Source organism: Typopeltis vanoorti, chromosome 7 (genome assembly GCF_054136105.1).
Source record: "Typopeltis vanoorti isolate ZY-2024b chromosome 7, IOZ_Tvanoo_1.0, whole genome shotgun sequence".
Lineage (NCBI taxonomy): Eukaryota > Metazoa > Arthropoda > Arachnida > Uropygi > Thelyphonidae > Typopeltis > Typopeltis vanoorti.
The window spans coordinates 145,522,685-145,549,848 of NC_143555.1; the positions used below are offsets into that span (position 1 = coordinate 145,522,685).

Consider the following 27,164-nt stretch of genomic DNA (forward strand, 5'->3'; position numbering starts at 1 on the left):
GGTTGAGACTGTTTTATTGATTTTGACTTGCATCCTCCTGTTGGAGAGGTATGATTTGATCAGGTGTATCATGTTTAGTAGAAGGTTAGCGATGATAAGTTTGTAGAGGAGGCCTTGGTGCCAGATCTTATCGAAGGCCTTTGAGATGTCTAGGAAGACGGCTCCAGTGTGTAGATTCCAATTAAATCCTGTGGTGATGTATTCTTCCAGTCATGGATTTGATGGGTGGTGCTGTGATTTTGATGGAAGCCAAATTGTTCTTGTGGAATGATATTTAGTTGGTTGACATGATCTTGGAGTCTGATGAGGATGATTTTCTCAGCTATTTTCCCTAAATTGGATAGCAAGCTGATGGGATCGACAATATTATATATCTGTGTTAATGACGCGAATGGGCTTTGTCATGGAAATGTTGACGAGGAGAGAAAGATTTCGGATTTGTGTTCATCCGGTTTGAACCCATCACACGTATGCAAAGATGTCTACATGTATAAGAAGACACTAGAGAAGAATAGAGATCTGCAAGTTGTCCAGTTGTGTCATGCAGATAAGAGTATTCAAAAGAACATGCAGGAAGATTATTATGTCTGTACACGAATGCTAGGAGTATCAGAAACAAAGGGGTAGAATTTGTTGCTTTAGTCAATATGTTGCGACCTCAGATTGTAGGCATTAGCGAGACGTTATTAGAATGAGACATACTAACTGGTATCAACTGTTAAGGGTAGACTATTTTTAGGAAGAATAGAGAGGAGAGGAGGTACGTGCTACTAATGTCGGATGACTTTAACTTTAGTGAGAGTTGAGACCTATGAATGTAGAAATACTACTAACAATATTTCACGTGGCAGTGAGTTTGACGCCATCTGGTGTGAGGTGGATCTAACAAGATCAATTACATAGTCGGGTGTTGTTACAGATCTGGTGGTTCGGATGCTAGCGATGAAGAAATGCATCACCAAATAGAAAAGCTGAGCGCGAAAAGAGTAATCATAATGGGAGACGTTAATTATTCAAATATTGGTTGCGTAATACTAGAATATCATGAGAAGAATGAAAATGCATTTATTGAGCTGTTGCGGGAAAACTTCCTCAAGCAGCATGTGACAGAAGGAACTCGAGGTCAAAGAGTCAGATTCGATTATAGTGTCAGAGGACGGTTCAGTTAAAGATGAAACTATTTTGCCTGCGGTTTGTGACAGTGATCATGCGGTACTCACTTGGGAAGTTACTAAGTTTATGAATGTTCCATTCAGAAAAGGTTACATGCTGAACTACAAAGCAGGAAATTATGACCAACTGAGGAGTATTCTTAGTTCAGTGGAATGGAATCGGTTGCTGGATGGAAAGAATATCGGCAGTACACGGGAAGCATTGAAACAATACTTAAATGATGCGATATCAGAATGTGTCCTGAGAGTTCGAAGAATAAATAGAGTTGGAGTCAAATGGATGTGTAATCTTATTAAGCAAGAGATTCGTAAGAAAACGACGATGTGGAAGGAATACTGTTTGCATAAGGATGACGTCCGTTATGAACGTTATAAGCAGCAGGCTAGAATAGTCAAAAGAAAGTCGCTTGATAAAAACTGCTTGATAAAGACAACCCACAAGAATTCTATCCATATGCTACAAGTAAAAGAAATAATGAATATGAAAGAATAACTCTTCTATATACAGATTGCGTGAGGGGGTATAAATGCAGAAGAGGTTATTCAAATAATGAGTGTCCGTTTTGTTAAAAGCTATTAACCCGGTGTACACGACATTGAGCTCACGTCTACCTCTTCAATGGATGAAGGAACTCGGCTGTATGAGGTATAGAACTGTTGCGCAAACTGAATAGGGACTGATGGACATCAGCACGTGTGCTAAAGGAGTGTTCAGCTGAACGGGCGATTCCTTTGACCAGGCTGTTTAATATGAGTCTCGGAACAGGGAAAATTCCTCCGGAATGGAAAGAATGTATGGTAATTCCATTGCACAAGGGTGGTGCAAAGACCAGTTAGTATCTCAGGAGTGGTGGTGAAGATTTCGGAAAAACTGGTTGGGACCCGTATTCAGAAATAGGTTGACAGGGAATCTCTACTTTGTAATCACCAACATAGGTTTACTAAGGGATGGCCATGTGTTACCAACTTGCTCACATTGCATAACAATGTACCATTGAACTAGACAAGGGGAATGGATACGCTATGATACTTTTGGATTTTACTACGGCTTTTGACAGAATACAGCATGGAAGACTGTTGCATAAATTGGACAATATGGGTTTGAGTTATAGAATGTTAGCGTGGATAAGAGGATGGCTGACTGACAGATATCAAAAAGTGATACTGCAAAATTTAAGGTAACCAGTGGTGTAGCACAAGGATCAGTGCTTGGTCCACTGTTATTCAATCTGTAAATTTATGATATTGGGAAGGATTTGACAACATATACAGTTATTTGCTGATTATGCAAAGATAGGAAGGGTAATTAGGAATGCCGTTGATGTGCAGTACTTGCAGAATGATTCGAATAAGCTAGAATTGTGAGCATGGGAAAATGGGTATCAGTTCAATGTTAGTAAATGTAAAGTCATTCACTTTGGCGTGATTAGATATCCAATGTCGTATTATATTGGTGGGATTAGGCTAGAAGAAACTGATGAGGCTAGGGATCTTGGAGTGTTAGTAGATAGGAAGTTGAAGTTTATGGGCCATGTAGCAGAGATTGCAAATACAACTCAAAAGAAAATTGCAATGCTGAAACGAAAGTTTACATGTAAAGATAAGGATGTCATTTTGCCTCTTTATAAGGGCTTGATCAGACCTCACTTGGGATATTATGGACTGGTTTCCGTTGTGATTATGATTATATTGGAGAGAGTACAAAGGAGAGTGTTAAAATTATTCCACAGGATTGTGGAATACTAATTTTGATGACAAATTGAGAATTTGTAGACTGTCGACACTAGCAAACAGGAGAAAGAGGGGTGATATGATTGAGACTTACAAACTTCTGAAAGGGTCTTACAGGATTTCATCGATGGAATTTTTCAATTTATGGCGGGTGGGAAAGGACGAGAGGACTTCCTTGGAAGCTGAGAATGAAGGCTGCCAAGAAGGGTGTGAGGGCTAGAATTTTCTCTCAGAGGGTGCTGCGTGATCGAAATGGATTGCTTTTGGATGTTGCGAGTGTAAGCGGTGTGAAGGAATTCAAGAATAAGTATAATAGTTGGTGCGTGTAGTATGTGTCCTCCATCGATGAGTCCCTGACTTCCTGGAGGTCTCTCTTAATAATAATAATAATAATAATAATTTAATGAAAGCAGTTCCCTACCCATATGACATCTGTATTTTCCAACTGCCAGTGTATGTGTACGATTACCTAGACTTAAATATCATTACATAGTCCTCGCCAGTCATATAATGAAAACAAATCTTATATTCTAGTCATCTGAGCAAAAATGTCATTCAATACATCTTAGGCTTTTCAATTTGGGTTATTTTGAGAAATGTACACATTGGGCAAGCAAACTTTACACCAAGTTTTCAACATCATTACTGCCAAAGAAAAAGAAAAATATTGGCTTATTTTTAATTATCGTAATCACCAGCCACCAAACCTGTGTGCTAACGCAAGCCTTTTCTTCACTAATCTGGCCAGAATCTGGGTCTACCCATCTAGATAGGACTTGTCGTGGAGAATTGGTGATAACAAAATCCCAATTATATGGATATTATTCAAAGCGAGGAAAGCCGAGACACCGGCTTTCCGAGAATGTGGCTGTGTACAAACCTTTTTTCTATTACTGGCCGTTCGCAAAAGGATTTTGGTTAGTGTAAGTAAAACCCTAAAACTCCCAATTTTTGCAGCCGATGACGTAATATTCTTACTGTTTCCTCTACCAGTAAATAAGGAAACTAGATTATATATGTTTCTCATTACAGAATTTAAATACCATATTTGGAAAACTAGGCAAAGAGATTGGCTCCACTCCAGAATTCCTAAAACGAATGGTGAGATCATTCCATCGTTTGTCAGTTAGAGCAAAGTATGATCAAAATTAATATTGCTCTGCCTTTTATTTGAAGTACTAGCGATGTTCAACTTAAATTCTAACTTAAAAGAACGAGAGGAAGTGCAATGCGACCGTGAACTGCTAAGGCTAACTCGAGGTGGGCACCTCCGAAAGGGGGAACCCTTCCAGTAGCCGAATCTTCTCCCCTTATACATTAAATATCAGCGCACATAAGTACTCAATATGTGCACCAGATCATACTTGCTTAGGACAAGGATTGATTCATTCAATCCAATACCCTTGGAGGGTAATGGATAGCAACGCTGTAGCTAATGAAGCTCTAACTGAGGCTCGGCTATTGCTGTTACCCTCCTGCCATGATCAGAGCTTTAATAATAGCTCAATAACCTTATCCCTACACTGTCCGCTACAGATAACGGGGAATATGAAAAGCATTCTTGCTTCGCCCCTTTAAGCCAGTCCTTATAAGGATAAGGCTTAGGACAATATAAAATGAAGTTAGAGATAACTTACGCTTTAATAATAATTAAACCTAAGATCTGATGAGTGCATGATGTCCGACAAGTACTGAGGGAGAGTATCGGAACCAACAGTAGGAAACGAAACTGCTGTCCCTAAACATCGAGGATCATTCTCTCTGGAAGATGACAAAGGCTCTCAGAACAGACCGCATACCACCAATCTATGATGAATCAGGTTTGATCTATCATGATGCATTGGCGTCATCGCTGTGGTTCGGAACTTCATGATACCTTCGACCCTTGCTGAGCAAGGGCAGTTGGCGATGAATCTTTGTAATTGCTCGTTTTGAATATTTTTAGCCTTTAACTGACCTTGAAAACTATATACTCGTATATTTAACAACTTAACTGTTAATGTAGATATGGCATTTGTAAATGAATCCCCTGTTTGCTAATAGTTATAAACCATTGGGCTTCTTCAATCTCAGACATGAGAACTGAAATGAAAATGTGAGGAGAAGGATAAACAAGGGAATAAGTCCGAAGTTTTAGTTTTCATGAAAAAAAATGGAGGATGTGGAGTAAAAATTTGTGTGAAATGTAGATAGAGCAAATAACAAGCAGTTATTTGACATATTAGGGAAAGATGTTTTTTTTTCAATAGATTAATTTTACCATAGAAGGGTTTGCTTAAAGCTAGCTCAAGGTTTTGTGGAGAAGAATTAACTTTTTCCCTGGTTGAATTTATTGCAGACTTATTTTTATAAAGTTTTAAAATTAGCTAGCTAGTCTGACAGCTTTCGATTAAATTTTAATTACAAAATGATTATCGTCTTAATAATAACGTATAGTGCCTATAGATAGCGGGGTTCTTTCTCATTATGCAGATCAGATTCAAGTCGTTTTTCATACCAGGTTGTATCCATAAATTAAAGATACCAAGAAATTATATACTGGTTTAATCCTTTATCAAAGTGTAAACTAACAAAGTTTACGTTTGAACTATTTTCAGGACTGGGGCAACACGTATATAAATAGAAACTAACAACTTCACATCAATTGCCTTAGTATCCTATAATACGCAGTACATATCCTTACGGATATGTATAATGCATAATGCAATATATATAATTTCTTGGTATCTTTAATTTATAGTATAACCAAGTGGAAACTTTTCCAAGAACTATCTCTGTTCTGGAGTATTTTAATAATAATTTTAATAATGAGGTGAATAAGTAAATTGATGCTCATCATAGGCCTAGATATAGGGGGTGCAAGAGAGCCTGATAGTATTAGGAGAAAAAAAAAAGACTGATAGCACGAGAGAGAGAGAAAATGCCTCAGTTATTTTCTATCATCATATAGCCAAAGGCTATCACTTTTCCTTTTTCACCAATCTCGTATAGATGAACAACCAAAAGACCAATTGAAACTAAAGCGTGAAGATGACTTTCGATTTTCTGGGTTAGCCCCATCTGGGTTAACTGCATTGAGTTGCTTTCTCTGCCTGGGATTGCTCTCCAGTCATCCCTGCAATTGACTATAAGACAACATTGGATTAAGAGCATGGAACTATTTAAAAACCTCTCATAGCAGGAATAGACTGAATTTTATGTCCGCCTGGTGAATATGGCATAATGTGGGTGGTCTACACCATCTAATGAACGTCTGACTGAACAATTTAATTTTCACAATACAATAACATAACATTTGGATGTCATATTGCTGGTTTTCCAATCTTCTAACCTTCCAGAAATGGTATTTTAATTCATTAATAATGAAAATCAAAATTCTCTTTCCATTGCTGACAGGTTCTGTTGTAAGTAATGGAATGCCCAACACATTACCAAATACGCAGGGCAACTGTAGAATGCATGTTCTACTGTTTCCAATCGGTAACAGATTGGATCTCCGATGTTAAAGTACCTCCATTTGACGGCATTGACTGGAAGGCGACCATATGAAATTCTCAAAGTAAAATCCCTTTTGCTAATAGTACCCTTGGAACTTCAAGTTATGAAACTAAATATTGTTGTCAGTACCCAACCGTGGAACTTCGGGACGAAAGAGATTAAAGATTTCTTTATACCAAATTTTACTTTTTTTAATGGAAAGAATGTCAATTCCAAAGTGTTTTAGCAGTCTTAAGCATAGAGTGTTGTGGCATTCAGGAACAATCTCAGCTTTTAGACCTGTATAATCATTAATATACATGTTATATACATGTATGACATCTATGGCACTGCCCAGAAGATGCCCTTTTTCGGAGTGGCTCTGGTGTGACAATGAGCTCACAGATTGTTTTCATGTTGTAGATATTTTTAAATATGTTATGGATTTCTACGAGGACTAACGGCATGGGAGATTTGTTGGATCTGTACATTCTGCTGACCTTAACATGAGGTAGATCCTGTAATTTAAGATCAGCAACTATATCAATGTCTTCACAGACCTACGGAGGACCACTTTTAAATTTTTCTCCGAGCTGAGCGAAAAGGTATGATATTGTATACCTCTATTGTCCATTTCTTTTGTTAGTCGCCTGTAGTCTATCACTGTTGTAGGATATATTTTTATTCCTTCTTCCACATTTTTGTCTTTTACATAGCCAATGTGTAGGTTGGACATTGTTGATCTTAAAGCTGCCCATCTCTGCTTCTCTCGTAATATAATCGGAGGCACCTTTTTTCCGGGAGAAGCAGTGGAGTTCGAAACTTGATCGTGTTGTTCCATTATGTTGTCTTTGAGAGGTTCATCTGCTGTTCTCCACTTTGCGTACGCGGACTTCTTGCCGGGGGAAACGTATCATAAAGTTTCACCTTTCCTGGCCAATTTTTATTAAGCAGCTCGCCCAGTCTGATAAATTCCCGATATATGTCTTCAAACGTTGTCTCGTTAGGCTGCTGTTCCATATCTCTCAATGTGGACCTTAAAAAATCTGTCAATGTGGACCCTAAAAAAAAAAAAACGCTTACTGTGCAGTTGTAGTCTTACCGGCACTGCTGCAGGACTCTGAACTGTTTTGGTAAGAGCACTGATTCAAAAATTGCATGATCTTCAAGATCACATAGTGTAATATAATATAATAAACGCAAACCACCAAACTCAATCCAAAACTCGTAATCACTATCGGAATATAATATATAATAAATATATAATATAATATATATATATATAAGGAGGTTTTTCCAAGCAGGTTTTTCCTCCCGGAAACTCGGGTTTTTCGTCCTGTAAACTCAAGAAAATCGACCGTAGAACCCACATTATTTCAGACATTAAATATATTGTGTTAGGGTTAGGGACCACGAGATGGCGGCACATTTGAGCCGTCTCTCTTCACTGTGTACCGCTTAATTAGTGATAGCCTTGCGCCATCTATCTCTGATTGGTACCAGTGGAGAGTGAACTGCCCACTCAGTCTCCAAAAGTTAGATAGGGCTAAATGGCCTCGCCTACTCCCCGTATACGGGAATAAAAAGGCGTTAGCTGATTTTTTTTTATAATAAATATATAATACAATATATATATATAATAAATATATATAATATATCTAATAATATATATAATATATATAATAATATATATAATATATATAATAATATATATAATATATATAATTTATCTAATAATATATATAATATATATAATATATCATATAATATAATATAATAAACGCAAACCACCAAACTCAATCCAAAAGTCAATTTCCAAAACTCGTAATCACTATCGGAATACAAAACTCGGAATAAAATAAAATAAATAGCCAATTACTAAAATAATAAGCCGAAAGGCCATTTTACCGGCGAATTTGTTAATTGAAAGGGAGATGGTAAATCTCGTTTTATTTTATAGCCGGGTCCGAAACTCGGATCGAAATCCATCGAGTTCCATGCCAAAAAACTATCGGCGAGCCGAAGTGTAAATGTTCACTTGGGTAGTACAACAGGACAACTCCATGCAAAGGTAGAGCAAGCTCTGTCACAAACTTTAATATTCTCTCATAATGTAAAACCCAGCTCCTAAGAGATGTATATATATTGTTTTACATTATGAGAAGAGGTCACTACCCAGTTAACTACCCAGATATTTCGATCCGAGTTTCGGACTCGGCTATAAACTAAAACGGGATTTACCATCTCCCTTTCAATTAACAAATTCGCCTGTAAAATAGCCAATAGCCTTTCGGTTTATTTTCTTAGTAATTAACAATAATTCACAATATAGGAGTGCACCACTTTGGCAATTCGATAGTACAGGTATGTAAGTTTGTGTTCACTTAAAAACCTTGATATTCCAGGTCTACCTCTGATGAGTTCCAGTGCTAATCAAGATTGCAGTACCTGTTCATGATCCAGTTTTTGTGAAGTGCGCGAATCCGATCCAGCGAACCTGATGAAAGAGAGCTGCATATTCCAGTCCTGCTGCCAGAAGCTTCCAGCCTTGGTGAGACCTTTTTTATTAGTTATTTTTGTCCCTTTCTTTTTGCCTTGTGCCTGCTTGTAGTCTTCTGCCTCTACCTAGTGTAGCAGGAGATTTTGCAAACGGGTAATGCTTGGTTTAAAGGTCTATCCATTTTTCTGGAACTTAATTCCTAGTGAGATATTTTTCTCTCTTTCAAATGACTTCATTTCTGCCGCGAGTGAAGACCCTCGGTATAGAGGCAGGCGTCAACGTACCGAAGAGGACGTTAGCAAGAGCTCTGGCCGACATAGTAGGGGCACAAAAGATATTTGGTTTTACCCCTTATGGAGCAGATAGATACCAGGTAGTTGTGAAAGATATAGAAACCAGGAATAAGTTAATGGCAGGTGTAGAATGTGAAGGGAAAATGATCTATCCCTTCGTAGTAGGGAGTCTACTGAAGACACTACGAATAGTAAGGTTCCCTGTAGAATATTTCGAGGAAGGGAGTGAGATAATAAAAAAGGTTTTCTCAAAATGGGGAGACGTACGGGACGTCAAAATCACCAACGATGCCGACTACCCCGACTGGAAGACTGGCGAGGTGACCTTACTTATGGAGATGAAGGCCGAGGTCCCCAACTTTGTATTTCTAGGCTCTGCCAATTGTAGTATTATTACACCAGGTAGTAATCAACTACCCTGGTGTAAGAAAGCAATGTTTTCGGTGCGGATCACTCGAACACCTAGGCGCAGACTTTCCCAAGAACAAATGCAGGAACTGCATGGAAGCAGGACATGCTCTAGCTCAGTGTGAGGCACCTTGCCTGAAATGTGGAAATACAACCCACAAGGTAGACGTTTGTCTCAACAGGACACAAGCAGAACGAATAGGAGGTGCTATATCGCCAACCCCAGCAACCACTCCAGTAAATAAACCTGAACCCAAAAAAAAGGACGACATTCAAGTTATAGGCAAAACAGCAGAGGAGCCTAAAACAACGGAGCAGGAAGACTCTCCAGTCATCCAATCCCCAGCTATAGTGACAGTAACAACAGGAAATCAAGCCGCCACCACGAGAAACTCAGAATGGAAAATAAAGAAAAAAAGAAACGTAACGCAAGGAAAACTCGCATCGAGACGGAAGAGACCACCAATGAAAGCACAGAAGCAGAAGAAATGGAAGCAAGCAACAACACAGAAAAAATACCAATCAGCCCTGAAGAAGGAGAAACGAAGAAAATAAAATCAGATAACAGATGCCCAGAAGAGGAAGAAAGGGAGATCAGAATAGAAAACCAAGAAGAGACTGAGGAATCAAGAAAAGGCAATATTACCCCAGCCGAGGAATTGGAGGAAGAATCCATCCCCGCCGTGGACGCCCAAAGGGTTCTAATCCGTTTAATCCCAAAAGACTCCGAGGTTATCCTCCAAAGGGCAATAGACAAAATAGGAGCACCGATGCTCCTCCTCACATGTCCTGAGATCGTAAGCTTAGAATGGGGAGACCTCTATATAGAAAGATTAAGTGAACTAAACCCAGCACAGCTAAAAGGAATCCCTGAACTAAACGAAGAAACGGAAAGGAGGATGTATAAAGCTCTTCACCAAATAATAAATGGCCGGGAAAAAACAGTAGCTTCTCAAATCTTACAGAAACATACAACAAAAAAAGAGTTAAGGGCAAACTAAAAACTTGTCCTCCTTTCAGGACCAACTAAATACTTAATTCTATTGTACAACTTATTGGTTCTCTAGTCCACTAAGGAGGGGGTAGACCTGAGAACCCGGGCTACGAAGGCTTACGTCGAGGCGGTGCAGCTCCTTGTGGGCTGCATCACTCGGGCCTGGTCTTCCCCCAACTCTCGGGTTGATAAAGTCCACCTCAATACTGATCCCGCTATCGCAGTTTTTTTTTTCAGTTGTAAAGCATAGTTTAAGAATAATATAAGTTCCAAATTTTAACAATCATTTTTCTTTTTTTCAGGGGTTACGAGATGACTTCTCCAGAGACCTGGATTAATCTAATCTAAAGTTATGTTTTTCGTATAAAGTGAAGTGTAAATTTTAAGTTTTTTTTTTTTTTAGAACTGCTGTGAGGAGATTATGTTTTACAGACCTTTTTGCCACAACTTCTGGGTTACACAGCTAAACAGGTTGACTGAGGCCTCTTTTTACCTCCTACTATCCTACTCTACCTTTCTTAACTTCCACTATTACTACCTGATGACCCTCAGCAATCTTTATACTCCAAAGGCCGACGATGAAAGACATGCACTCCCGTTCTACCTACTCACTGATGAGACCTCAAAAAAAGTTGAAACCGATCTGGGTAGTGACCTCTTCTCATAATATACATCTCTTAGGAGCTGGGTTTTACATTATGAGAGAATATTAAAGTTAGTGACGGAGCTTGCTCCACCTTTGCATGGAGTTGCCCTGGTGTTGTACTCCCCAAGTGATCATTTACACTTGGGCTCGCCGATAGTTTTTTGGCATGAAGCTTGATGGATTTCACTCCGAGTTCGGATCCGGCTATAAAATAAAACTGGATTTACCATCTTCCTTTCAAAATAAATTTCAAAATATTTATCATATCCCTTTCAAAATAATAATAATAATTTGTGAGTTGAACAAATCTTCATCATCGGCCTGTAGAGTAAGATAGGCTGAGAGTCAGCAGATAGTAGGAGAGGAAATAAAGATAGAGTGCATAGTGGTAGAGTAGGTGAAAGAGGCCTCAGTTGACCTGTTTTAGCTGTTTGCCTCCCAGGGGCGATTCTAAATTGTTGTTGATTTTTCACTTTAGAAAAAAAAAGGAAAAATCCTAAAAAGGAAACATGGAACAAAAACAAAAACATGAAGTACAGAGAAAACAAAGTATAGATAGGACTGGAAACCAAAATAGAAAGGTGGGGGGAAGGGTCTGGCCTGAGTGATGCAGCTCTCAAGGAGCTGCACCGCCTCGCTGTAGGCCTTCGCCGCTCAGGTTCTCAGGCCCTCCCCCACCTGTTGGAACTAGAGAACTATTGCTGTGGACGGGAAACAATGGGATGGTTATTGTGACTGTCGCTTTTTGTGGGCAGTCATTATTCTTTTAGCCACCTCACTTCCCTTGGCCATGTCTAATTCGGAGAGAGCTATGAAGAACACCGATGCCGCCTCCTCGTCTATGTCCATGGCTCGCTGTACTTGCTCAGGGGTGATTTGGCTGATGTCGTCAACAAATAAGTCACCCCATTTTGCACTAACTACGTTGGGACCATATTTCCCAGTGAGGAGGAGCTCAGGTTCCCCTATTCTCACCATTGCATCTTGAAATTTTTCTGCCACCCCAGGATACCTTTAACTAGATGTTTTAGAGTCTCCCCTGCTTTTGCATGAGGAGTCTCTAATTCTTCTGTTTCTGCTGGTTTTGTTTTTTTCATCTCCTTTTCCTCTGGGCTTAATGGTCGTTTGAGGGGGGGACGCTGTTTGCCTCCATTTCATCATGTGAGGCAGCTTGTTTATTGGCTGTTTCTTCTGCATTAATTTCTTGTTTCTTCTCTTTCTTGGGTGTGAAGGCTATGGTTTCTGTGACGGCTGCTTTCTCTCTTGAGGCCATTATTTTGCCGTATGCCTCGTTTGGAGTTGGAAAAACCGGGTTTCCCGACTCTTGTTCTGTAGTAGCTGTAGGCTTCTCTACTGAGGTGACTGACTGGTATAATAGCACCTCCCATCCTTTCTGCATGCGTTCTTGATGAGCACGTGTTAACTTTGTGGTCCTTGGAGCGGCATTTGAGGCAAGCCATGATACATTTGTCCAGTGAATGACTTCTTGTTAGGCAGTTCTTGCATGCCAGTTTTGGGCAGTTCGCTCCTAGATGGTCGAAGGATCCACATCGGAAGCATTGCTTCTTTACGCCAGGGTAGTTTACCATTACCCTAGCGGACCCGATGCTGACGAAGTTTGGAACCGGTGTTTTCATCTCGAGTGAAATGTTTACTTCCCCCGACTTCCATTGGGGGTTTTCTGCATCGTTTAAGACTTGTATGTTTCGTACAACACCCCATTTTCCGAACACCTAGTGGATGACTTTTTCGTCACTTTGTATATATTCCAAGGGGAATCTGGGTATTTTGAGCAGTTTGATAATGCTCCCCACCATGAACGGAATAATTTCCTTTCCATTACATTGGAAGCCTTTGAGCAATTTGTCTCTAGTCTCGCCGCTCCTTACTACAACTTGGTATCTGCCGCCACCGAAGGGAGTGAATCCAAAAATCTGGTCTGCACCGACGCAGTCAATGAGGGCTTTAGCCAAAAGTCGGGGTCGTAGATCGGCGTCAGTTTCGATGCCTAGAGTCCGCGTGCGCGACAAAACATTGACCATAGCTGGCTAGGGGGGGGGGGCCTAACTATTCCCACCACCAAGTGTTTGTTCTTGCCCCGGTCTGGGGTTTATTCTATTTGTGCTGGTCAGTTAATACCGCGAACGCCTGGTGGAGTCCATGTTCGTTATTAACCTTGTAACACAGATACTACGTTTAGCTCTTAACTCGCTAATCACACTACAGAAATGATCCTGTGAAGTATGATACTTAATAATAATTTGTGAGTTCAACAAATTTCATCATCGGCCTGTAGAGTAAGATAGGCTGAGAGTCAGCAGATAGTAGGAGAGGAAATAAAGATAGAATGCATAGTGGTAGAGTAGGTTAAAGAGGCCTCAGCTGACCTGTTTTAGCTGTTTGCCCCCCCCCGAGGGGCGTTTCTAAAACGGTCGTTGGTTTTTCACTTTAGAAAAAGGAAAAATCCTGAAAAGGAAAACATGTAACAAACAGAAAGTATAACATAAGTATGAGAAAGCCAAAAGAATGGAAAACTAAATTTTGAGGTGGAGGAAGGATCTGGCCCGAGTGATGCAGCTCACAAGGAACTGCACCGCCTCGCTGTAAGCCTTCGCCGCTCGGGTTCTCAGGTCCCCCCCCCCACCTGTGGGATCTAAAAACCAGTGAAGCTGAGTACAGAAAACCCACAAAGTGGTTACTGTGTCTTTCTTTTGTTGTGGGCTGTTAATATTCTCTCGGCCACTTCACTTCCCTTGACCATGTCCAGTTTGCAGAGAGCTATAAAAAACGCCGAAACTGCCTCCTCATCTAAATCCATAGCTACCTCTACTTGATCAGGGCTGATTTTGCTGATGTCATCCACGAAAAGGTCACCCCATTTTGCACTGACAACATCAGGTCAATACTTCCCTGTAAGGAGGAGTTCAGGTTCTCCTAATTTTGCCATCGCTTCTTTGAATTTATCCGCCACCCCAGGGATACCTCTAATAAGATGGCTTAGAGTCTCCCCTGCTTTTGCATGAGGGACTTCTGGGTGGGCGGTCTCAGATACTTTAGCTGTTTTTGGTGTTATCAACTCTTCTTCTTGTGGGCTTAATGGCCGCTTGGAAGTGTTGGTATCTGCCTCCATCTTTTCTTCTTCCTTGGCTATATCTATATCAGTATTTGTAGCTTCTCTTTCTTCTACTGTAGTTATATCGACTGTTTCTTCTGTGTGGTTTTTACTGCTCGTTTCTGTTGTGGAAATTTTTTTTCCCTTACGGTTTTTCTTGGTTGTCTTAGAGGTGGAGGGATGGCTTTCTGTAGCATCAGGAGTGGCTACAGAAAGTAGCCTTAAAGGTGGAGAGGCTTCCTGTTCTGTGCCATTTCCATTGCTTGGTGTGATTGCACCTCCCATCCTCTCTGCCAGGATTCTTGATGGGCATGTGTCCACTTTGTAGTCAATGACCCCGCATTTCAGGCAAGCTGCCTCACATTTTTTTTGATTGTGGCCTGCTTTGAGGCAGTTTTTGCACTTAACTCTAGGACACTCTGCCCCAAGGTGAGTGAAGGCACCACATCGGAAACACTGTTTTTTTTACGCCAGGGTAGTTAATCATTACTCTGGCGGATCCGATAACAACAAAGTTGAGAATGGGCGTTTTCATCTCCAGGGAGATAATGACCTCGCCCGACTTCCATTCTGGGTTGTCTGCATCATTTAGGATTTCTACATTACGTACAACGCTCCATTTCCCGAATATTTCGTGAATAATTTTTATATCAGTTTCGATATATTCCAAAGGGAATCTGGGGATTCTAAGTACTTTGGTGATGCTTCCTACCAGAAATGGGACTATTGTTTTCCCATTACATTCAAATCCTCCGAGTAGTTTATCTCTCGTTTGTACATTTCGAACGACAACTTGAAAACGGCCACCACCGAACGGAGTAAACCCGAAAATCTGATCAGCACCGACGCTTTGGTTGAGGGCTTTAGCCAAACATCGAGGTTGTAGGTCGGCTTCAACTTCTATTCCGAGTGTCCGCGTACACGGCAAAGCCATAGCTGGTGAAGGGGGCCTAAGCTATTACAAATTCCCACCACTACCAAGTATTTGATATTTCCCCTGTCCGTAAATAATGTCCGTAAAAAAATCTGTAAATTTCCGTTTAAATATCGTGAACTCCGATGGGACTCGCACCGATTAAGAACAGATACTACAAGTTGCTCTTAGCCTATCAAGCTGACCACACTACAGAAATGATCCTGTGAAGTCTCCGGAACATCGCCCTTGATGATCAGCGATTATTCAGCGCCAGGTAATTATTGTAATTGTAACGGATGTAACAGAATAACAAAAACGTTAAATGCTATTCACAACAAATGACGTTTAATTTAGATTTTTATCTTTTTAAAAACAAATGACGTCTAACTTAGATTTTTATCTTTTTAAAAACAAATGACGTCTAACTTTGATTTTTATCTTTTTAAAAATAAAATAAAATAAATATGAAGTAATAAGGAAGTCATATTTTCATATACTAGTATTTAAAAGGTGTTAGAAATTATTATTAAAATATTCTGGGCTACAGAAAGATTTTGGAAGTTATTTTACTTGTTGTAAATTAAAGATACTAAGAAATTATATATCATTATGCATTATATAAGTCCGCAAGGTTATGTGCTTTGAATTATTGAATACTAAGGCAAGTGATGGGAAGCCATAAGATTCTATATACGAGTGGCCCAGTCCTGAAAATACTTCAGGCTCAAACTTTGTGTGCTTACATTTGGATAAAAGATAAAACCAAGTATATAATTTCTTGGTATCTTTAATTTATAGTATAACCAAGTGGAAAAACTTCCAACAGGATGTATTCAGTTTCCATTAACTGTTGCCACATATAGGACATCCACTCTAATTGTATCTGAACTGTATTCACAGTTGAATATAATTAATTATATTTTGTTTTTCTTGCATTTGCATGTATATTTTTTCCCCACCTCATTCTCTCTCTCTCTGATAACTGACCCTAGAGTAGTGAAACTCGGATAAAAGGTGGAGTAAGCTATATGATGCACTTGTCGTCTTCCAAATATCAGTTTAACATCTTGGGAACCGATGCCATATCACATGCTAAACTGATAACAACAGATGCAAAATTTTTCGCTTCTCAGCCTTTTGGCTAAAATAGAAGTACGATATCTGTTCTTATCAATGTAATATCGGATAAGAGATACAAAATATTAAAATGATTTTTGGAAGGCAGTGAAATGTTTGCAGTATGCTCCACCATTGTCGTTTTTTTTTTTAATGCACACGATAATTAGCGTATACGATAGCTTAAAAATATATAGCTGATATAAAAAGCTTTTATAGCAAATATCTTAACAGACTTAGTGAAAGATATACGTTTCCTGTTTACATTTTTGCAACTTTAATCGACTCAATAATTTTAATAATTTTACTGCAATGGTTTTTGATTTGTCTTTTATATAAATAAACGTTTCTTACATGTTGCAATCATTTAAAAAAATACTTTACACCAGTGGCGGCCGGTGAAAATTTTAAATGGGGAGTGTGCTGCATACAAAATAAAAAAAAATAAATAAATAAATAAAATTAATTCTTTTTTTCCTAATCAGTAACCAATTTATTAATAAATAAATTTACATATTCAAAAATTGCTTTATTAAAAATATTTCACCCTCACCATGAACAAACACCACTAATAAAAGTTTCGTATCTCACAGAAATAACACGCGCATGCATACAATTTATCTGTAGGCGACACTGTCCAAACCAGCAGTGTTGAAATCACTTGGAACGTGCAATGACAAGCGTAAACGAATATCGGCGAGTCTAGCTGCAATTGGCCTAATGTGATTATTCTGACACTGTGTTAGATCGTAGTGCATTGGTTTCGTGTAACGATAATTGAAAAATATATAATTCTTTTCATATTTTCAACAGTGACACTCGTCATAATTCAGCCTTGTATCGATAATAAATAAATAATGATATGTTATTTTAACAAAATAAAATAAGATTTACACAAAATAGTTCACCCTCACCACGAACACGCACCAATAATAAAGCTTTTGTATCTCACAGAAATAACGCCCGCAAGGAATACGATACACTGCCCAAACGAGCAGTGTCGGATTCACTTGTAAGGTGCAATGAGAAGCGCAAACGAATATATCGGCGAGGCTAGCTGCAGCCGAATGAGATAATTCCGACATTGCATCAGATTGCAGTGCATTTGTTTCGTAATCTAAAGCGTTAATCGAACAATTCCAATTAACTATTCGATCAATGTCAAAACATGACCTGTAACCTTTAACATGTTGTATTTCATTTATGTAATGTTGTAAGCATTGTTATTATTTATAAACACACACAAAATTTAATTTTTTCATTTTTTCCTTGGGAGTGCTGCAGTATTGCAGTGCTTATGTACGAGCCGCCACTAGTAAAATACGTTTGCTCTTTAAACTGTATCTTTGTCAGTTTGCATGGAAATCCGTATACTAACGTTGCCTACACTTTCCTATTGAACTTTGCTTTTAATACGACAGTGTGACAAATTCACAAAGCATTCATCTTCTCAAAGCAGGAGTAATTTTTTTTTTGGTCAATTTTGTATTATATCCTTAACTGATCCAGTTCCGTATACTTTTTTTTTTAAATTTATTTTACGTTGCTCCCACCCAAGAAAGGTCACTTGGAAACCATAGTACATTTAGTCCTTAATTTATTGTAATTGGTAGTAGTATATTAGCATTATTCCATACGTATGTGAAATTTTAGTAATTACCAATGATAATTATTAAAATATCAATGGCTATTAATACTGTCAAAGGGTTCGCCAAAATCTATAAAATTTGGGAATAAGGTGATTCTAAACTCCAGATTGTTCATTTATATTATTTAAGCAAAAAAGTGTGTTGTACTGTTGTATATTGATGTTGTTTACTCTTCTTCCGTATTTGCTTCTTATCATTATATATTTATTATTATTTTTCCACATTTATCAGACTTTGTTCAATTGTATTTTTAAAGTAAAAAAATGCAACTGGTCAAAGCTTTTTACCTATCCTAGAATAAACCTATTCACGTGTTTTATTTGAAACGTAAATAATTAATAAATTGCATAATTAAATTAAGAAATTATATAAGCATGTATATATATACCTAATAATGAATTACAATGCACACACACATACACCATGAAAACAGTAAACATTATTATTTATGTATACAAATATAATGAAATTAATTTTAATAATGAAATTTACAGAATGTGCTCTAGAATATTTACAAGTCCAAAATACATTTAACTTATAGAGCTTTATTGTAGAATATTTATATTGTAGTATTATAGAAAAGAAGAGTATTGAAGAAAGAGTATTGTAAAAAAGAAATTGGTTCCATCTCCACTTCTGTCTATCATAAGCCGACATTTTCAGGTCACTTCATTCATAATTCTTCGGCTCATCATTCAACCCAAAAAATTTGGCACCATTAAATCATTAGTAATCAGAACACACAGATTTTGCTCCTCCGAAGAATCTTTAAACCAGGAGTTGAAAATAATTAAAAATGCAGCCGTACAAAATGGATGCAATCCAAAATCAAGTCAAAAATTCATCATCCCCACGCATCAACCTAGACAAGAACAAGCCGGAAGGATTCCCATATCTTATGTCAAAGGCATCTCCGACGTCTTTCAAAAATTATGAAGAAATATGAATTAGCTGCTACCTACAAACCAATCAACCAAATCTACAATTGGTTACCTTTCCTAAAGACAAACTCTCACCTCTGATGCTACTTGGCGTGTACGAGGTCCCATGTTCCTGTAAATTGTCCTACTATGGACAGACAGGTAGATCCATTAACAAACGCATTTCGGAACATCAAGACCATATCTGTCTTATCAAACCGCAGAAATCTGGCCTCGCACAACACGGAATTAAAAACCCAAACCATTGGATCCATTGGAAAAAGACCAAACTACTACATCGATTAGAGCCTCGTAGCTCAGTCAGTAGAGACGAAGTCCATTGATCGGAAAGACCTGGGTTCGATTCCCTCGTCTGGTGTTTTTCGATAAAGGTGAGTTAGCAGAGGTAAGAGGATTTTTCATACTGTCATAAGGAGGTGGGATTTCCGGTTTTCACCTGGAAACTAGGGTTTTTCGTCCCCCAGAAGAGGCAAATCAGCCTGTGAACACGTGGATTACAGTCATGAATGCGTCATATGCCGGTCCCGAGACCGGATAAAAATTGGTGGGGGGGGGAGGAAGAAACGGTGAACTACCCTGTAAAAATTTCACCAGGACTATTTTACAAAGGCACCTACGGTCAGAAACGACCGAAAGGGAAAATCAGATGGATCACATAGATCTTTACATAAACATGAACGTCTATATAAAGAAAGTGCTGAAGCCCTACGTCACAGACCCAATTTGAACAGTAATGACGTTCTTATTATCCCTAAAATCTGGGAAATTTTCATCCTAAATTGTGTAAAATAATTTTTATAGATGTTATCTCATGTTATCTCATTTTAAGGTAATATTTTCTTTTTTTTTTTCAGATATATTTTAATTTAATTCTATAACACGCTATTGCATGCACAGCGGGATTCCATTGTAAGCATGCACCCTAACTGTATGTGATTCCTAGTATTATTGGAATTAACTGTACTGAAGACGTCCTATCATACTTAGGACGAAATATTTGCTTATTAAAAAAATTATTAATGTGATTACGTGTGTATGTTTATTATATATCTTTATGAGTACCAGTTCAGTTGTCCTAACACATGCAACATAGAAGAATAAGCATTTCAAATAATTCAAATTAGTATACACAAAATAATAAAAGAAATGACTGAATATTAATACAGAACAAATATACGAAAAAATTCTATTCAGTTATATTATATATTATACTAACATAAATATAATAATTGCTATATTTATGGCGATTTAATAAATATTATTCATTTAATCGCCAGAGTACATGCGAATTTTACAGTAACAAAATACAATTACTGGACGGTAGATGGCGGTGCGTACAGGTGTTTTTGTAAATAGAGGATTTGTAAGCGCTCTCGCGATGAGTCCCTGATTGGCTGGAGATATCACGTAACAGTAATAATACTGTATTTAGTTAGTTAATGCGCAGTGATTCGGTGTCATTTATAGCCTTAACCTTTTCTTTAATCCATTTATATTATTGGTGCCAGGAATGTAAACGTAAAAGCGTTGCATGATAGTTTGCCTGTATCTGGGAAGTAGATTATCTTGCCGGAGGATATAGGGTGGCCATCGTAACTAATCCAATGCTTATGTTTCTATAAATTGTACCCTTTGTTTTTAAGAGAGCCTGTTTTTAAATGCTGACACTTTTGTTCAGTGCCTATCTTAATAAAATAGTGGAAATGAGGTTTTTCCGCCATTAATGATTATTTTTCGTGTACCCTTGAACGACCCAATACGTACCCCAGGGGGGGTAGGCGTACCCCCCCCCGGGATACGTATTGTACCCCTGGGTTGGAAACAGACTGGAAACGGATGGTCTAGTCTGTTAATATAGCATGACCAAAGGAAATGAATTTCGCATGACTACAAAAATTGCCTCTTTTTTAACGTTATTAAGGTCCTTATAAATGTTGGAAGAAAAATTTTAAGCAAGCTTATTGAGTGTTTCTTTTTCGATAATCCGCACTGATTTGTACCTAAAATATTTAATGAGTCCAAAAAATGAATAAGAATTTTTCATTGCAGTTTCAAGAATTTTTGAGAAATTAGTAAGATACAGATAGAGCTATATAGTTTCATTTTTGATCAGTTAGCTGATTTTACCGGTTTGTATCCCTTTGCTTTCATCGGCATATGAAGTCGGGGGTGAAGAGAAAGAAGACACAGGGTGCTAAATCAGGTGAATACGGCGAGTGATCCAACACACAAACTTGGTTTTTGCTCAAAAACTATCTCACAATGTTCGAACGATGAGATGGTGCATTATCGTGCAAAAGTGAGCAGCCGCTTGCATCACGATATTCATGTTGTACGCGATGAATTCTCGCAATCAATCGCTTCAATACTTCGAGAAAAAAACTCACCATTGACCGTTTGCCCAGGCGGAACGAATTCTTTGTAGATAATGCCGTTGGAATCTTAGAAACAAATCAGCATTGTCTTTACTTTTGACTTCTCCAAGCGACTTTTTTTTTTTTTTTTTGATGCCCCTCTTCTGGTGGTCTCCACTCAGCACTGTGGGCTTTGTTTCGGGCTCATACTCAAAACACACGTTTCGTCACCAGTAACGATCGTTTCAAGGAAGTTTGAGTCCTTACGAGCGGTTTTAATGAGATAGTGTTCAATTCGATACATTTTTCGGTCGCGATTGGATCCCCACATACTTGTGGGTATCCAATCGCGAATTCAATTTACGAAGGCCCAAACTCTCGGTCAAAATGTTGTGCACAGTTGATTTGGAATTCCCAATTCATCTTCAATCAATCTCATGGATGACTTCGGGTTATCTTTGATGAAATCACGCACTTTTTGGATGTTAACTTCTCTTAGTCCAGTTTTTGGACGGGCCGGCTTTTCGTCGTCCTCAAGCATCTCACGACCGCTTTGAAATCGCTTAAACCACTCGTAACTTGAATATGAGATAAGCATTCATCACCGTATGCTTTTTGAAGCATTTGATGCGTTTCGGTAAAATTTTTACCAAGTTTAACACAAAAGTCAATCGCAGCTCTCTGGAACTCATTTTCTGATCGTTAGTCAAAACATACTTTCACTCTTGACACTATAACTCGGCTTCTAATGAAATAAATGTCATAAACAGTTGACACAACACTAACCAAGGTTGCCGCTTTCGACAACAAAAAGATACAACAGGTGGCGCCGATAGTTTCTTCTATTTCGAAAAGTTCGGTTTCTTTTTGGACAGAGGGTGTATATATATATATATATATATATATATATATATATATATATATATATATATAGGGAATCATCATCTATATATTTATAAAAATTTATTTAATGATTTTATTAACTTGTTATATATTTAAATTTGTTTACAGATATTAAATTCTGAAATTATAAATCGTTATTTGACTAAGGGCACCTTTACAATTTTGTTTTTAATTAAGTTTATGTTATGTCAGCTGAAAATTAATTCCATTTGCAAAATTAAATAATTATGAATAATACTTTTGCTTAAGTCTCAGTTTTGACATCGGCCACTCGTCTCCTGAAGTGATGATGTGTTGCATTAGACGGACGAAGTCCAGTAGCGGGACAGTACAAAAGGAGGTGATCAACGGTCTATTGAACGTGTAGACAACAAATTTAGAAGGATTGTTGTAGAATGTAAAATCTATGTAGGTAATGTGTTATTTTCTGTCTCGTTAAGGGCGTGATTAATGCTAGAAAGATGACGTCTACCTTCCTAGCCACTTTCTTAGCCCACTAATTCCTCTCTCATTTCCTACTGCTGCAGTTAACGCAGCCTAATAGAACTCAATTTCCCATTCATCAGAGTGGCATTTCTAACCAGATTTCTTGTTGTTCTAGTAACGATAAGCTAATATCGTTAATATTAACGATTTGTTTTTTTTTTATGCTATCTCTCGTGATTCTGTCGTCGCTATAGACTGCTTCGATGAGAGATGTTTAAGGTCTAATTCTTGGAGATGTGCTAGTGAATAAGCAATGGGAAGTTACTCTGCTAGACTATATGAACAGAGGGGATGTAGCCTGAAACAGCATTCTTCTATAATGGATTGGATGAGTTCACATACTAACTAAGTAGGTGTTGACTTTCTTGTCGTGTTTTCAGGAAGTGACTTCACATACAAAGCCGAATTCTTGCATTTTTAAACAGATCGGTGTTAGACCAGCAATAACACAAGCTGCCTTAGCAGATATTGTCCTATATCCTTTAATTATGCGCATAGATGTTAATTTTTTGTTGCTTTTTTTTTTTTTTTGATTTAATGCCTCTTTTTCTCTTGTTTATATTGTCTTCAATAGCGATTGACCTAATCCCCAGTTTATGCTTGCCAACTTAGCTAGAAGGTTTGCAACTTGTGAGCTGTTGTCGGCAACATATGAGATCTGCTTGTTGAAGTTGAATGTGTTGTATATTTATACTCCTAGATTATTTTATCTCGTTGACCACTTCTAGAATTTCCCAGCTTAGGAAGACCTTTATAGGTAAGGTAGTTTGGATTACTTAGAATGTGAAGCACTATTGAATGTAACTTTCCTCTCATGTTCCCATTCTGCAATTTTTAAAAAGTTTTTCACTGGCTATTGCTTCTATTTGTAAACTACCAAACTACCATCTCGTCCTCAAATCATAGCCATCGGCAAAAACTATAAAATTTGTTGGCAATAACGATCCTTAATAACGATCCGTACTGGATGTTTTCCAGAAGGCTGGTCTACACCAAGAATCTTACGTTCAGCATTTGATTCGTCGTCATGAAGAATAAACTTGTTTTCATAAATGTAGTTTCTTCTTAGTTTTTAGTATAAGTGCCATCTTTTTTTTTTTTTTTAATAGTTCATAATACGGGTGTTGCTTTATTCCTTGCTTGCTGTTAGCTTTTATATACAGTTGACCCTTGAACAACACGGCAGTTTAGGGACGCAGCCCCCTCCCTCGTTGTTCGAAAATCCGCGTATAACTTTGGACTCCAAAAAAACTTAACTTCTAATAGCCTAGTGTTGACCGGAAAACTCACTCATAATGAACAGTCGATTAACACATACTTTGTATGGTATGCATGTATTATATACTATATCCTTGCGTTTTGATAAATTTAAACTTTTTATTATAGATTTATGTATATTTTATGATAGTCAATAATAAAATAGACTAGTATCTACATATATTTTATGCATTCCTCACTTACCTAACTTTTTCTTAATTTTTTCGATATTTCTAAGCTACACGGTTTATCTGCGAGTTTTTTTCAAATTGTCGCAAATCTACAATTTCTTTTAAAAATATATTTATTCAAAAAAAAAATCGTAAAAGTGAACCCGTGTAATTCAAACCACCCGTATTCAAGGGTCAACTGTACAGTTCCAAGGGCTTGATACACTCTCGATACTCAGTACACAATTTTTTCATGATTCTGTTTTCGAGTTTGTAATTCGGGACTGATAATTGTGTTTGGCTTTATAATAATTCTGTCATCTAGTTTGCCTTAAATCTTGATTGCTGTAGATTCATTGATGTAGTCGTCGGTGTGCATTAAGTCTGTTAGCTCATGTATGTGTGTTTCGAATTTTTCATTGATTTCCGAAATGAGCCATTTGATATCAAAGCTAAAGCACTCCAACCCTTCAGTTATTCCTAAAATATCTAGTCGACATCACATCTCTGTAATAATTTGTTGTATCTAAGAACGTAATTTTAATTTTCCATATCGTGATTAACTTTGTTATTTTTTCATTTATTTAGGAGAAAGTTTAGACCTTATCAACTCCCAAAATACCCCCAGGTTTTGTCTTTAATACTTCATTCATGCGCTGGCAAGAAAATGGTACAGACTCTGTCTGTACCATTTTCTTGCCAGCTTAAAGCAGTCGCCTGGGATCTTTCAAGTCGCCACGTTTGACAGCTGGTATTGGATTACTTGGCTTCTCAGTTTCCATCAATGTTCATCTCTTGCTTTTAACGAAACAGGACGATTAGCATGGGGTAGCCTGTAAAAGGAGGCATCACTTTAATATTTGTTTATACTTAATTTAAAATTATTGAAAACATTAAATAGCACTAACCCTTAAGTTCTGTATTTCCTATTAAAAACATTATTATTATTATTATTAAATAATAATAATTATTATTAAATAATAATTATTATTGTTAAATAATAATAATAATATATATAATTATTAAATAATAATAAAAAATAGGAAGGAAATTTATTTAAAAACATATGAAAAGTTCGAAACGAAATTTATTTCGAAATTATTTCGAAATTCGAAATACTATTGACAATTGACATTAATGTCTTTAGGGGTAAAGCAATATGCTGTTCATATTCCCGCTATCTGTTACGGCTACAGCGAGGGTAAAATTTTATAAGCAGTTTGCTCGCCCTGAATGGGCACGGAGATTATGCATCTCTACAGGAAATTAAAATGGCTTTTGGTCTTTTTTGTTTGAATATATCCGTTGCCTCGTAGACTACAGTTTGCTGAACTAGATGGTTGGGATGTATGTATAGACGTTTTTAGGAAAAACTTTGCTGCTAAAGATTGTAAGAAAGAGAAGATATAAGGAATATTTATATCTCATATGAAGTTGAAGTTGATTGTTTCTGATGAAACATGGGGCGTTTAGAATCATTCGCAGGCACTTGTTTTGGACACGTTGCAGTTTGAGAATGTTAGTATTGGAGGTATGGCTCCTGGCTGGAGAAGCATAAGTGATTATGGGACGAATCGTCAGCTGGTATAAAAGCAATTTAATTCTGATGTTTAGCTTGCTGTTCCTGTTAATTAGGGGTAGATCTGGACGATGGCTTTAGATGCCTTTGCACACGTTGCCTTGATGTGTTGGTTAAAAGTTAATTTTTTGTCGAGCACGACACCAAGGTATTTTGTTTCCAGGGAATTTTAGTATTGAACCGTAAGACGTCTCCTGCAGGAGATATCGACCTTTTCGTGAAGAGAATGGCTGAGCTTTTTTTGGGGATTCACTTGTGGTCTCCATTTGGAGAACCATTTCTCTAACTTTAGAAGGTTTTCTTGGAGCTTTTTAGTAATGAGGTGTGGCCGGAGATATCTGGCTAATAATGCTGTATCATCCGTATATAGGGCCATGATGGATGACATTGAGTTGTGCGGAATGTCCGCCATGTATATAGAGAATAGCAATGGAGCCAGCAGGGATCTCTGTGGTACTTCGGCCAAGATATGGCGCAGGGATAAGGTAGTACCATTGATCTTGACTTGCATGCTTCTATTCTGTAGATACCGGTTGAGATAAGTTTATGTAGCAATCCGAAGCATTTTGTTAAATGCTTTGGATAGATCGAAATACTAATTAACAATTAACATTTCTGACATAAAGGGTGAAACAAAATGCTTTTCATACTCCCCGCTATCTGATACGGAAACTGAGTGATTTATGAGCCAATTGCTTGCCCTGAGCAGGCTTGAAGATTAAACATCAGAGTTGGAGTTTAAGATGGCTTTTGGTCTTTTATGTTTGACGTAATCTGTTGCGTCGTAATTTGCAGCTAGTTGAACTAATTTGTTGGGGGGGGTACAGATGCTTTTGAAAAGAACTTTGTTGCTATAGTCTGCAGGAAAGTGTAAATATAGGGGACATCTGTGTCTCGATGGAGTTGCACATTTCTTATGAACCATGGAGCGTTTAGGATTATTCGTGGATATTTATTTTGCACTCGTTGTAACTTGAGAATGTTAGTATCAGCAGTATGGCTCTAAGCCGGAGAAGCGTAAGTGAGTATAGGACGAACCATCAGTTTGTAGATAAGTAGTTTGATTCTGGTGTTTAGTCTACTGTTCCCGTTGATTACAGGATAAAGTTAAGCAATGGCTTTTGATGTCTTTACACAGAGAGACTTGATATGGCAGCTCAAAGTTAGCCTTCTCTCCAGTAGTACACCAAGGTATTTGACTTCTGTTTGTCACAGGAGTTTTGTGTGAAATATGAAGATGTTCCCTTTAGAAAGCATCGGTCTTCTGGTGAATAGCATGGCTACGCTTTTCTGGGGACTCACCTGCAGTCTCCATTTGGAGAACAATTTTTCAATCAGTAGTAGGTTTTCTTGTAGTTTTTTGATGACAAGATATGGCTGTAGAGATCTGGTTAATATTACTTTATCATCTGCGTAGAGGGTCATGATAGATTACAATGGATTGTGTGGGATATCACACA

At 37.8% G+C, this 27,164-nt stretch overlaps 1 pseudogene; it reads left to right on the forward strand.

The window, feature by feature from the left end:
- Positions 1–16,370: 16,370 nt before the first annotated feature.
- Positions 16,371–16,550, forward strand: LOC150105167 (U2 spliceosomal RNA; annotated as a pseudogene).
- The last annotated feature ends 10,614 nt before the right edge of the window (positions 16,551–27,164 follow it).